Source organism: Erpetoichthys calabaricus, chromosome 14 (assembly GCF_900747795.2).
Source record: "Erpetoichthys calabaricus chromosome 14, fErpCal1.3, whole genome shotgun sequence".
NCBI classification, from domain to species: Eukaryota; Metazoa; Chordata; class Cladistia; order Polypteriformes; family Polypteridae; genus Erpetoichthys; species Erpetoichthys calabaricus.
In genome coordinates, this window is record NC_041407.2 from 407,637 (window position 1) to 421,462 (window position 13,826).

At 53.8% G+C, this 13,826-nt stretch overlaps 1 protein-coding gene across 2 annotated transcripts in view; it reads right to left on the reverse strand.

Annotated features, from left to right (window-relative positions):
- Positions 1 to 13,826, reverse strand: part of ca10a (carbonic anhydrase Xa) — a 114,790-nt gene that overhangs the window by 18,990 nt on the left and 81,974 nt on the right. The window lies entirely within an intron of this gene.

Consider the following 13,826-nt stretch of genomic DNA (forward strand, 5'->3'; position numbering starts at 1 on the left):
CGCCATGACCAACAAGAATGTGCCAAAACTCGCCACCTCAAAAGTGCATGTCAACAGGACCACAGGTGGTGAGTGCCAGTCCAGACCTTCAAGATGTGGTGTTCAAGCTAAGGACATATAGCGCCTTTCACAACCACTAACTGTGAAGGGCAAACCAAGAAATCTGGCTGGTCACAGGCATGTCGCCCGCCCATCTCTCACATCATGCAAGCCCACTCTCACCCACTACTTCAAGGGGGTCAAGTGGTGACAGAGGCTGAGCCACCTGGCAGAGTTGGTGGCTCATGCCAGCTGCTGTACGTAAGCTTACCAGCGTGGAGCTCAAAGCTGGAAAGTGGCGCACCCTGTTGGCCGTGTCTCCACGAGAGACCCCACTGTAATCCATAAGCACGCGATGCAGAGACACTGTTGGCACCGCCATTTGGGAGCCCTGCAACATCTCCGGCTCACGTCCACGTTTAATATTTCATCAGGGACCCCCGACTCTGATGAACAACGAGCTTTGTGGTCCTCCTCGTCTGACCACATCCTGCACTTGGACCAGCTGGGGGGTCCCCTCTGCCAAGTCTTGCCATGTTCTTCTGGGTCGAGAGGTCAGATTGAGGAGACCTTCACTCACACGTCTCTTGGAAATCTGGAAGGCAGGACAGCCGCATTGCTTTACGTGTCCAGTAACGGACCACTGGCAGTCTGCCGGTGTATGATGGCCCACCAGCAGAGGGCAGTAGGGGGGTGCAGCGACTGAAGGGTCTCACGGCCTGGTGGTGTCACATGTAACTACAACACCAGGAGCCCTGAACGTCCGGGTCAACTGCCTAGCAGCCGATAACAACAAAGACGAGTGGGGGGCCGTGAGTTTAGCCCCCTGGGCTTGTCCCACCTGCACGTGACACTTGAGTTTGACTTTTGCGCCTTTCTTATGAATAAAATATCCGCCTCACCGGCTGCCAGCCTCTAAATTATGAGCTCCATTTTCATTGCAATTGCTGCTGATAACAGATTGGCATCGAGCCGCATGTGCATTTAACCGTCTGGTCATCTCGGGCCCACCAGGACGGGGGGTCTGCCAGCGTTAGCAGCATCCCAGCAGGACCCACTGTTTGTCTTTTTTAGTTTGTTTCTCTCGTTTTTCAAAGTTAATATTTTTGTTGTTATTAAAATGAAAAAGGCGTCAGGCCTCCTAAACAGCCAAAGCCCCAGCAGCCCACCCTGACAAGAGACCCTCCAAGGTTCAGGCTACACTGGCCCAGAAGGGGCGCTGGCTTCAAAAACCCCAGTCAATGTCTCCAAACTAAGACCGGATACGCACCAAGGTATCATCAACGACCCCACAGCCCAATACAAAAGACGGCAACGAAAACCCCTCGGCCGACTCTGTAGGTGGGGGGCTGTCCCCAAACAAATGACAAGGGACAGGGAGGGACACAGTGAGCGAGTCACCAGGGACTCAAAGGCGACGCTAGAGCGTGTGTGCCCTGTGATGGGCGGGCTCCTCCTGCCTTTGCCAGCTCCCCCTCTGTGACCCCAGTCAGGATGGAGCAACCTAAATCATGTACAGCTCACTGGGCAGAGCGGCGACCCTCAGTCCTTCTCCCCGTGTCCCCCTGGGTCCTTGTCCTTACTCAGTGGGCACCGACACCCAGTCCAAGGCTTTCTCCTGCCTTGTGAAGAGTGATGCTCGGGCAGGCTTGAGGCCCCTGTGACCCCCACTGGGCCAAGTGGATTTAAGGAGGGTACATCAGGCCTCAGGTGGCACTTCAAACTTTAGAGCTGAGGAGGCCAACAAACATACACCTGGCACACTGATAAGCCAATTAAGCAGGTCTCGAGTGACACACGGGGGGCACCCAAAGGGGGCAAACCAGATGTTCAGACAGGATGCCCACATCTTATGGAGTTGTTTGAGGTTGTTGGCACAGAGCACTGGGTGTATGCGATAGAGCCAGGCATCACAAAAGACGGAGCATTCATTTCAAAGCCCCTTTCTGGTGACATAAACTGAAGGACATCAGCTAAATGTCCCAAAGAGCAGAGGAGGGCAGAAAATGACAAAATGGTAAAGCAGGAGTGAGGAGACCCTGAGGGGCAAGCTGCAGAGCCACAAGTGCGCGCGCAGGAGTGACGGCCAAAGTGCCAGGAGTGCCTGCGGGTCAAGCCTGACAACACCAGGCCGCTGCACCCCATCACCTCAGCTCTTCTTTGCTAATTGGATTGCGGCTCTCACCGCTGCCAACTGCTCCTCGTGTACAGTAGCTGAGCTCTAATTTTACTGCACAAACCACATGTTCCACAAAGTCCAAAGGAGACGCAGGGATGTTTGCCCTCTGATGCCATCTGCCTGCCAGTTGCTTGCCAGAATGCTGTCTGCGCAATCACCTCATCATAAACGGCAGCCCATTAAACAGTAAAGGCCATTAGGCAGTAAAAAAATAAATAAAAACGGTGAGAAGCTGCTGCACATGGTGCCACCCTGCCAGGCGAACGAGTGGGCCTGACAACACCTCACCTGAAATCACAGAAATACAGCGCCTTTCACCGAAGGATCGTATATAGACTGTCTACGGAATAGATGGTATGTACAGTTTATAGTGCCTTTCATGCCCGTCTATAGTATGTACAATTTATAGCGCCTTTCACATGATACTTACTGCTTCTCACATCTACCTCTCTGTTATGGCGCCCCTGCCCAGCCTCAGTGGAGTTGTGGCCCCTGATCCTCCATAAAATGGCCGAAGCACTGAGCACCTCTACCCACTCAGGTGCCACTCCATTTATTCGGGTACAGCAGGCGTTTCTGTCACTCATGGGGTCCTCCGCCCAAGACCTCCTCCGGTCTTGTGCGCCCATTCTGAGTCCTTGTCATATTTGGGTTGCGATTGGTTGCCTTTCTGGCAAATGTCACCAGGGTCAGAAGGGCAAAGGAACAACTGGAGAATTCAGAGGAGCACCCCCTGGTGACCAGCGAGCCCCTCCTTTGGGTAAACGGGTGCCAAGTAGTGCTGTGCCCTACTTATGTGAGAAGCAGCTATCTGAAAGGCACAAAAAGGAAGGAGATGACATGGGAGACTGGCAAGATGGCAGTCCTTCAGAGCAGAAGATGGGTTCTGCATACAGAACATGCCCTGCCACATATGTTATTTGAGAGGGCAGGCAGGACTAAGCGTGCCTTGGCATCTATTTGGACACCTGGCACCACTAGGTGGTGCTAAGACACCCTGAAATTTCAAAGGCAGGAAGTGGTCCCCTGCCAGTTTGGTAGGGTGGCAGAGTTATGAGTGATGGGTGAGGGCGTGAAGTGGTGCAGGAGGCAGTGGGACCAGAGCTGGCATGGGCAGACAGTTTGATTTTGTCTTATTTGTTTAATCCTTCTGCCGTCGTTATACACCTTTACGCTGGGCTAGGGTGGCATTCAGAGGCGACCTCGTCACACCCCCTCCTTTGTGTGTTTGTCCTTGTCACTGGCTGAATATGCAGAGCACCCCCTTCTGGCCACCTCTGGTTACTCCTCATCTGTACAGTATGTTCTCCCCCTAAGCCCTAGAGGGCAGCACATTCCCACTTTCTGGCCGCCAACGAAAGCCTTCTTGTCACAAAGCTGCACTTCTCTTCACCCTAATTGGCCCTGACAGACTCAAAAAGCCGACGTGGTAGCGCCACTCTGCCCGTTACACTAAACTCTTCTGACTTTTGCTCGCTGCCCTCATTTCCTCAAGAGGACTGGAAGTGATTTGCGCTGCGTGCCTTTTACATTTCAGGTACTTTAGCTTTAATCTTCCTGTAGAGATGGAGCCGCTCGTGTCTTTGGGCGGCCACGTGGGCACTAAAGAGAAGATGCTGCTGACATGACACGCCAGATCAGCTGCCAAGGGGAGGAAAGCAACACTTCCAAAGGGGCACTCAGTGGGTTTGGATATGGCTAAATGACCAACGCAGAGTGACCTTGGTGAGGACCTCGGCAGGGCCTAGAGGGGACAATGAAACGTGAACGCTCAGAGGGACTGGCATCTGTGGCATTCACAAAGGGGCAAGAGCCACCCATGAGACATCAGCAGGATGTGCCAGTCTGTCACCCCTATAGTGCCTTTCACACACGTAGTGTCTCCCTCCCTCTCTACAGTATCCATGCCAGGGCTTTCTTTTTATTTACTTCTTTTTGAAAGTGACACCACACAGAGCAGCGTCTGCCCAGAATTCCTCCCAACTTTGCCAGGATGCTGGTGTGCCACCTGTAGAAGAGCTCTTGCCCATCTGAGCCCAGCCAAGTATCACCCGGTGCAGAGAAAGCACAGACCCCGAGAAGACAGGCACCATGCCCAGCTAGCCACAGCCCGTCGGGAGGAGGTGGTCAAAGTTCAGCAGTCAGGCTCCAATGTGCCCCCAGCCCACCAAGGCCCGCGATGCCTGGGCACAATGACTCAGCTTTTATTTAAATGTTCTAAAACGAGCCCTGAAGGATTTCGTGGCTGCCACACTCCACAATGGGAGATGCCACTGCAGAGGTGGTCAGTTTTATATAGTGCCCTTCACTGACTGCAGGCCGTGGTCCGCATTGGAGGGTCTTGAACCCGAGTCCGGCCAGCACATCTCCCGCATGGGCACCTCTGTCTCCCAGCTGCACTCATAGGCTGTTTAATGTAGCAGACATCAGGGGTGCCAGGCGCTACAGAGACTGTTGATCTAACGTATTGCTCAAGCCTGTCACTGTGCCCGGGCGCTTGATGCACTTTTTAAAAATGACTGCACGTGTACACAAACACCTTTGTGAATGAATTGACTGGTAGCCCAAGGCTCCTGCTGCCCGCTAAAGAGAGTGGCGGCTGGACTGCCAGCAGAGTACCTCAATTGAACTGGCAAAACACAACCTGAAAGTGCCCAGAGGCCCATGCTGTCAGTGCCACCCATTCCCGTTGGACCACATTTACAGCACGTGTGAAGTGGCAGGGAACACCAGAGAGGAGCCTAAAGATGGGGAAGCCACACAACAGTGTCAGTGGGCAGTGCCAATGCTAGACAGGCGCAGACTGAGTGCTGATGGAGGCGGGATCAGTGATGGCACCTGGGATTCTTCAAAGGCTCTGAGTGGTCCTTCTCGTTGTCATGACTGACCGGCTCATCTCGCATGTCCTGAACAGACGTTGCTTGTCCTTCCTCTTCTGCCCTCCAACTTGTGGCCCAGCTCGACTGCCCCGGTGGCCTGTGCCTCTCCCCCAATGTCACAGAAGTGGCCATGCTGTACCTCGGCCCGCTTTCAAGTCACACCTGCCGAGGACGAGACAAGCGTCCAAGTTTTAAGACAAGAAACAAGGGCAGTGCTAACGACCTTAAAATAAAAAGACCTTCAGGGTGTCCCTTCTGGGGGTCTGGAGGTCTTCACAAACAACCACTCCACATGTAAGGACAGGGCTGCCCCCCGACCCCCAAGTGGCGGCTCATTAATGTGCGGGTCCCCAGAAGTGACACTCGGTCAGGGTAGAGCACTGGCCAGCTCAGGTCGAGACCAATCGAGTAGCGGGGGGCCCGATTCACAATGAAGAGCTTTACAGACCCTCGGGCTGAGGCGCGCTTGGAGTTTGTATTCTTTTCCTAAATTTCATGTCACTAAGTGCGTATTTTTATAAAGTGCCTTTCACTTTGGCTCACCCAGTCAGCAGCATCATCACTGGGGGGCTGGGAGAATCCGCTCTTCTCGGCCCCCTTAACAAGCGACCGCAGGTATGCATGAAAAGTCTGTGGGGTGGTCTGTCTGTCTGTCTGGGGGACAGTGACACAGTCACTGAGGTCACCTGTATCTGCTGCACACACAGGCAGTGCCCGTCACTCCCCTCGCCTGCCTGCCCACCTACAGCCACCTGTCGTCAGACGGGCACAGTGGCCCTCCGCTCCCCCATAGAGCCCCTTCTTCTCTACGCCACTTTGAGGTGGCCAGTTTGGGGGGGGGGGGGGTGTTTGTCCATCTAAGGGTCTCACCCAAGCACACAGGGCAGGGACTGCATCAGGGTGAGCTTACCGGTGCCCAAGTAAACCTCACCATTACCAGGCACAGGCCAGCAGGGGGCGCCGCCTCCATTGTATGCTCACAGGGTGGGCTCCCCCCTCCAGTAAGTGAAGGTAACTGGGCACGTCTGCCTGCTGCGGCTGGCCCGCTCGTCCCCTCCCGACTGTCATTGGCTTCGATGTCACTTGCTGTCCTTAAAGCTTTATCACAAGTTGAATGTGACGACTGGCACATCCCATGCGTTATTCTATCTGTCCTTCAGCCCACGTACACCAAGTGTCTTCTAACTTTGAGTTTCTCTCACTGTGTGTGACCTTGAAGAAGATTAAAGTGCGGCCCCCCGCCCATCTCCCCCCGTACACCTGCGGTTTGTGTTCAAATCAACGGCTACAGAGGCGGCAGCCTCCACCAATTGCCAGTGGCTGGCGTTTTATTAGCACAAAGATTTCAGATTTAGCAGCACAGGCAGAAGCAATTTGAGGAGAACACACAGGTACAAATGACACTGTGCCCCCCGAGTGACGTCAGCGGGCACCTTCAGGACCTCCAACAAGCAGCAACGTTTACAAAGGAGAAGCCTGACTGGAGCCCCAGCTCGATGGGCTCCTCAGCAGGGGGCGCCGTGCTAGACCCCCACCAGCCTGGCATCCCTCTGGAAGCTGACCTTTTCATCAGAGACAAGGCCTTCGGTCACCAAGCTGTGCCCCTCAAGATCCCTAGTATGGTGTCACACTGTCACTTAGGTTTTAATCAGATTCACTGACGTGAATTCCAAGGATCGGCTGCCCCCCCCCCCACTGACCCTCAAGGGTCCCCACTTTCTCACCCCTCAGAGGCGGCTAGAAAATCAGGTGCAGCTGTGGCGCATGTGAAAGATGTCACCGGTGCTGCCACCGCCACCATCTCACACAATCCTCTCATGCCCACGCTTCTCAGGTGACATCAGTGGCTTTCTGTCCTTCACCTGAGAATCCAGAAGGAATACAAGTGGGCCATGGGCCCGCCTGGCATCACGTCTACATTGGTCTTCAAGTGCGGGCAGAGCTTCATCACACACACCAGTAGGTCTGCACCTACAGACCCTCTCACTCCCAACGCTGTGAGGCCCACCAATGAAACAGACTGGAGGCGTGGCTTACAGCAACTTTGACCAATTACAAAAAAGGGACTCAAACCTTTAGAGTTTGCAGTTCACGAGAAGCATCTGAGGATGTGGAGTTCGCTTTGTGACGACGAGATCTCAGAAGACCTGCTGGTCTGCATGGAGCTGGACGTGGCTACACGGTCACTTCAAGGGGACCACAGCTGGAGACCACCTAGCACTTAGAATGACTTGAAAGGCACAACACACAAGATGCCATGAAGGAATCCGTGGAGAGCATCTCTGGTCCGAGTCTACCATACGCCACACACGTGGGGGAAAATACCAAGGGGCTGGGCAGAACATCCCTCCACACCACACCTGACCTCTGCCAAAGACCACCTTGACACTCCACAGTGCCTTTGGGGTGGGCCGACAAAGTCAAGGTGGAACTGTTCAGGAAGAATACACAGATATAAAGAGACACGTGCCAACATCATGCCAACAATGAAGAACGGTGTGAGGGAAGCATCAGGATTTGGGGGCAAATCCATTAACGTCAGGGTCTCCATCTGCCAGCTGAAGCTCAGTACAAAGACCCTACTCAAGTCTGGCTTCTGGAGAGGCCCAGACCTTAACCCAATGGAGATGCCACAGGGCGACCTCAAGGGGGCCGTTCACGCCACACAGGTCTGACTGGCACCACTGGGTGTGTTCTCCTGGAGGTCCGAGCAGATGTTCAATCCCCGAGTTGGCGTACCATTACCATGTTTGATGGGTGAGCTCAATAACGGCAGGAAGGATTGTAATTGCATGGTGTGTTATGCCAAGTGCAAAGGGCAACGTACCACAGCGGCCTGACCAGGCACGGCTCCGCTGAATAAAACACTGCGGGCGTGTGAAGGAGAACGACGACTTGATTGTTTAAGGCAAAGAGCGGAAAACCAAAGAAGAAAAATGGATGGCATCATGGAAGGAGCTGGAAGAGGTGGCACAGATGATGGCAAAAGCAACCCGATCACAGCCAGACAGCCCTTCATAATCAGACCAAGTATGGAACTGCAGCAACGTGTGAGAAGGAAAATGCAGGCAGTGCTGTTGCTATGGGAACACATGGTGCCCGTTCACAGCAGTAACCTCTAGGGGGCGGCACAGCCGGAAGGCGCTTAGGGTGCCACCTCCTGGTCCCTGGAAGCCATAGTGCTTGTGCTGAAGTGGTAACTGGCACCTTCAGGACGAAGTCGTTAGCGAGGTGAGAGGAGGCTTCTTCACAGCTTGCCACTCATCTGCCAGGGTCGTCGTCATCATCGTCATCGCCGTTCTCAGTTTTTCTTTTGCCCGTGCCCATGTTGAGTTCCCCCTGCCTTGACCTGCAGGCTGAGGGGCTGTGGCAGCAGAGGCGAGATGTTCTCACAGGACGCGACTTTCACTTCACGGAGTTTTGGGGGTGACCACGTTAAATTCAGTGGGCTGCGATTCGGAGGTGGGCAGGGATGCCCTGTTCTGACCTTCCGGTGGCCTGCCTCTGTCTAATCATGGCAGAGCAAGCAAAGCGTGTAGGCTCACATGATGATGACGACGGTGTGGAAGTGTGTGATGAGTCCAAATGGCCCGGGGCCCCACCTGCCGCACCAAATCATCTTGACATGGCTGAACGGGGGGGCTCCTCTCTCCGGCCTACCTGCCTGCCCGCTCAGGCGCGCTCTGCTGGACTGTTCTGACCTGTTTTAGACAAATCGACTCCCAGAATACACCTGCAGGTGAACGCAGCGAGGAGCGGTCATGGGCTACACATGTCAAGTGGAAGACGTCTGTCGTGCCCAATCACTCTCACTCTGACAGGCTGCCAGCGCTGCTCCGGTGAAGTTCATGAAGCTTGGAAAACCTCCAAGCGTGAGTCCGAGGAGCAATGAGGTGCGTCAGGACCCAGCGGGGTACAGCTGACCCACAGCACTGCCAGACCTCCATACGAGAAATCAAACAGGGCAGACACACAGACGGCCGGCGAGCATGTCGAGAACAGAGCCAGGACTCCAGCCTTCCATGATGATGGCCTCCCACCAGTTCATGCCACCTTGGGAAGCCAACACCAGCATATCGGCACACAGCGGTCTGCCACACCCGATTCTGTATAGTTTAAGAGATCCTCCAGGGTTTGTGATGTTGTACCTCCATGTCAGCCTGGATTTGGGTGGGCACTCCTGGTGTCCTGGTGAAAGAACTGCAGACAAGCCTTAAAGAATGTCAAAGCAAAAGACCGAGAGGTCAGTGAAACACACTAAGAAAACACCTGGACAAAGGGGTACAGCGCGCCGCCATCCTAAATAGTTTCCAGGCGATGACATCACATGGTAGGCATGACGCGATAACGACCACTGCCATTGGTGATTTGGATGCTGACAAGAATATCTACAAGATGGTGGCACCTGCGAAGGAGTGGTGATTGGGTAACTGGGAATGAACACAAGGGACCCGGCCGAGGACAAGACATCACCAGTGGAACTTAGGAGAGTTCAACAGACAGGCACTGGTCAGACTGATGGCCAAAACAACATGAAGACTCAAAGGTCCTGACCGAAAACACAATCCAAGAAACTCATCGTGTTTTACACCCAAAACCAAGGATGCCATGTGCTGTGCACTGCCATCTTATATAGTGTTGGGTTGATATTTGTGCCTAACGCAGAAAAACGTAGTGAAGTCGTCCCGATCTAAAAGGAAACGCCACCTGATCGGGCCTGCCCGTTTCTGTCATCCCTCCTCTGCACTTTGCCCACCTTTTCTTCAAACGCCAAGCCTTTGGCTCCTCTGGTTTGCCGCCCCTCATTCTGTTGTGTGTCTGACTTGCTGTGATTGTGATGGGATTTCCTTGTTTGGGTTGACCCTGCAATGGGCTGGCACCCTGCCCAGGACCTGCTCCTGGCACAGAGCCCCCCATACGACTCTGCCCTGGATAAACAGGCTAGGCACATGGAAGGACAGACGGATGGGGTCTTTATCTTTGTCATTACTGAAACTCATTCTCATTTCTGAGAGTTTGCCGTTTGGAGATATTTTTGCCCTTTTTGGTGGCTGTGTGTTTTTTAATGTCATTTAATGAATAACCTTAATAATGAAAGTCTTATTCTGGTCCGCAGTGCTGGTGGCTCCCCTCTCCCTTCTTGGGGCTTTGCGTATTTAGGAGGTTCTGTAGGCCTCAATCCCTTTTCGAGAGTTGGGGTCCCAGGCCTCACAAAAACAATACAAAGAAATAAACACAAATGAAGTCCAGAAAGGAGTTCAAAAAGAGAAGCCTGGCATGGGATTTCACTCACCCCTGAACTGCATACACTGGACAATTGTGTGCGTGTTCTTCTTAAGGGTGCCATCTGTTATGCCCAGCGTGACGCTGCTGGAGTGAATGTCTGGGATCAGGAAATAAACGCGCCAGGCCAAAATCACAAAGCGTGAAGTCAAAATCGAGGGTCAAAAACTGGGCACAACGTCAAGAAGGCACTGAGAAAGTTTTTTAGTAAGCCCAGCACGGTGCCAGCTTCAACAGCACCTCGCCAGTGATGGCACGACAGGCCGACCGGGCGAGTGGCTCATCACCACAAAATGGGGTCCCATTAAATCCACACTTAACATTGCTGCACCAGCTTCCATGTGACCCTGCTTTGGAGTCGTGGCTTTGGAAGATGGATGGAGAGACGGAGAAGGAGATGCTGGAAAAGAAGGAGAACATGGAAACCTCCAGTGACACCACCCGGATGTGTGGCTGTGGCCTCGGTGTAACAGAGGAGTGAACTTCTTCTGAGGCCTCGTGGACTGCCGATGACAAGTCACCTCGCCTTCCTCTCCGCGGCCTTCTTCATCTACGTCTTCATCAGTCGGCTACTTTCAGAGCGAGGTGACGAGAGCGCTGGGCCTGTACTTCCTCCTATTGTGCAAACCTTGAAAAGGCACCCGGACTCGGCGTTTCAGCAGGCGTCTTCTTTATTCTGCTGCGCTCACATTGGCACGCTCTCAACAATGCCTCCTCTGCCTCTGCCTCCGCCTCCTCCTCACATAATGGGTTTGTGCAGGCTGCCCTCGCCGTGTCCCCATTTGGCGAGTTACCTGAAATGAAGGGGTCACCAACAGGAAGCTGAATTTGGTTGTGACATCCACTGACAGAGCACTCTGCCATCTGGCTAATCGTCTTCAAGTCACAGCGCCACGTGTGGCACTGATCGGGGGGTCAAGGCCCAGTGGGAACACTTCTGCTTCCACCCAGACATGACAAAAGAGGCAGCAGCAGCTTCTGCTGACACTGAGGAGGGCAAACGGATGGCTAAGCATCCATGGGGTGGGCGCATGAAAATGGCCGACAGGTGGCATCAAGGCACAAGCCTGCGATGTGCCCGAACACACGTTTATTTTCTGACAATATGCCCTTCTTTTTCAGCAGTACAGCCAAGTGTGACGCAAGCCTGGGGTGGGCACTCTGCTTATTTGAGATGTACAGAATGACCCAAAAAAAAACAACAAACAAGATAAGCACTGAATGGACTGGCAACACCTACCGGGCAGCTGGTGAGTGCCAGTGGGGCACCAACACGGCAGACAGAAAAGGGCACAAGCTGGAAGAGAAAGAGATGGGCATACCTGAGAAGGAGCCATCAAGTTAACAAAACAAGAACTGGAGAGCAGCTGCCAAACGGACCACGCAACATGGCGGCAGGGCGGGGGGCAAACGGAGGCAGGGCTTGGCAGCTTTCTTTTGAAGCTAAAATGAAATAAGAGCCAGACAGCTTCGAGACAGATGGTGTGCCCACTAAAAGTGAGTGCGAGAAACACAGAACCAATTAGGCAAACGTGGACGAGCCGCGCTGTACCTCTGCCAGCCCGTCAGCTCCGCCATTACGGTGTTAGGGGTCAGGGACAGATCAAGTGGCACAGTGGGAAACAGCAGCATCCAGTGTGTGGCAGTGGCGTGGCGGGCTGACCGGGGGTCAATTGCTGTCACATCGTCCCTTACTGCACTCAAGGCTCTCATCGATGTTTCTCTGACTGGGGTCAAAATGACAAACATGAGAGCCTTGGGCAGTGTGAGACTGGCACAGTGGCAGCCCTGAACCACTTCTAAAAAGACAGCTGTGACAGGTGGGACCCCTTGAAGGGGTGGTGGCCAGCCCCTCCATTTACTGGGTTACTTCACTGAAATGAAAAGCCTTGGCAGAGAAAGTGGCGCGCTGTGCACTCCCTGCTCCTGCCTTCTGAATCTGCCAGTTAGTGACACCCGCACTTCCTAACGGGGCTAAGCGGGGGCGCCGGAGAGCTAATGAGAAGGCGGGGCTGGTCCTTGTCACAGTCTGAAGTGCGCTCAACTCCAGGAAGGAGACGGCGACAAACACATCAATGCCAACGGTGGCGCTGTGGCTGGCCAAGTTGACGGGGAAGCCTTTCATTCTCTGGCATTAACAGGCGAGCGGCGCCCCAGAGTCCCAGGACACAAATGAGAGGGGCTTATTAAACATTAGAAAATCTGGTCTTCAACGGACAGGCAGATCTGCCGAGCCCTTCATATGATTAGCAGGGGACTCTGCAGCTGGCACTGGCCTCACGGGCCCACCTCAAAGACACATTTAGAGTGTCTGTGTGGCACACAAGGAGCGTAGTGTAAATGTGCGTGTGCCACGTGACTTTCGAGCTTCTTCTGATTATCTATCTGTGTCCCTTCGTGTCAACACTGCACTCACACGGTCGTCACCCCCGTGGGTAAAAAAGGGGGAGAAATCAAGCAAGACCCCAGGACCAGAAGGGGGCTCCAGCAGGCAAAACCCTCGACAACTACATTTGCAAAAATGTCATCCATCCTGTTTTACGAGTTGGAGAAGATGGGGCAGTGCCAGTCAACGGGAGTAACTAAAATGGTAGGGTCAGATAACCACAGACGCACGGATGGCATTACTAACTGGGTGGTGTCTTGGCATTACCGGCTGGTGCCAACAGCCCCAATTTGCAATAAGTAACTCTGGAGCCACAACATGAGAAAGTCAGAGGGGCAGACCATCACATAAAGGACCCTCGGTCACCCGGTTGTGCAGTTTGCTTTTTAAGGGATTTCTGGACGTGACTGGGTGAGTTTTGGGGTTTTTGTGGCCCCCCACAGGCCTGCCTCATGATTTGAAGGGGTCAGTCAGATGATCTCCTCTTGTTTGTGAGTTCTGGCTCATTCCCGGGCAGGGTGCCATCCACGCACACCCCACAACAGGGTGCTGACCGCAGATACCCCTCCATCAAGTCACCCGTCTGTCACAGCCGCCAGCGGGAGCAGGTTGAGAACACCAGGGGCCCCCACCGTTGGCGGGTTGTTTGGAGGGATTACGCCATTAGACTCCCGCTGTGTCCCCACGCGTCACGGCTAAAACAGATGTCGGTTCTCATTTGTGTCCCGTTTCTCGGCGTCACATCCCTGACCTTTGTTTTCACAAACGTTCTGCGCTAGCGATGTCACCGTTTACCTGCCTGCTGTGTTCCCATCTGTCTGAGTCGCAACGGTTTGTACGCTCGACCCTGGCAGGCTTCCTTTTGTGACGGCGTGACAGAGACGAGTGGAAAAACAACAATCAGGGAACGTTGGGGACGTCTGCGCTTGTCATTTTCTTAGAACTGTCAGGAGTGACACTTGCAAGTGAGCAGATGCCAGCTTTGTTGCATCTGGCCGGGTACAAAAACCGCAGCACAGATGTCTCATGTAGCAGGGAGAGTGCTGCATCATCTCAGCTT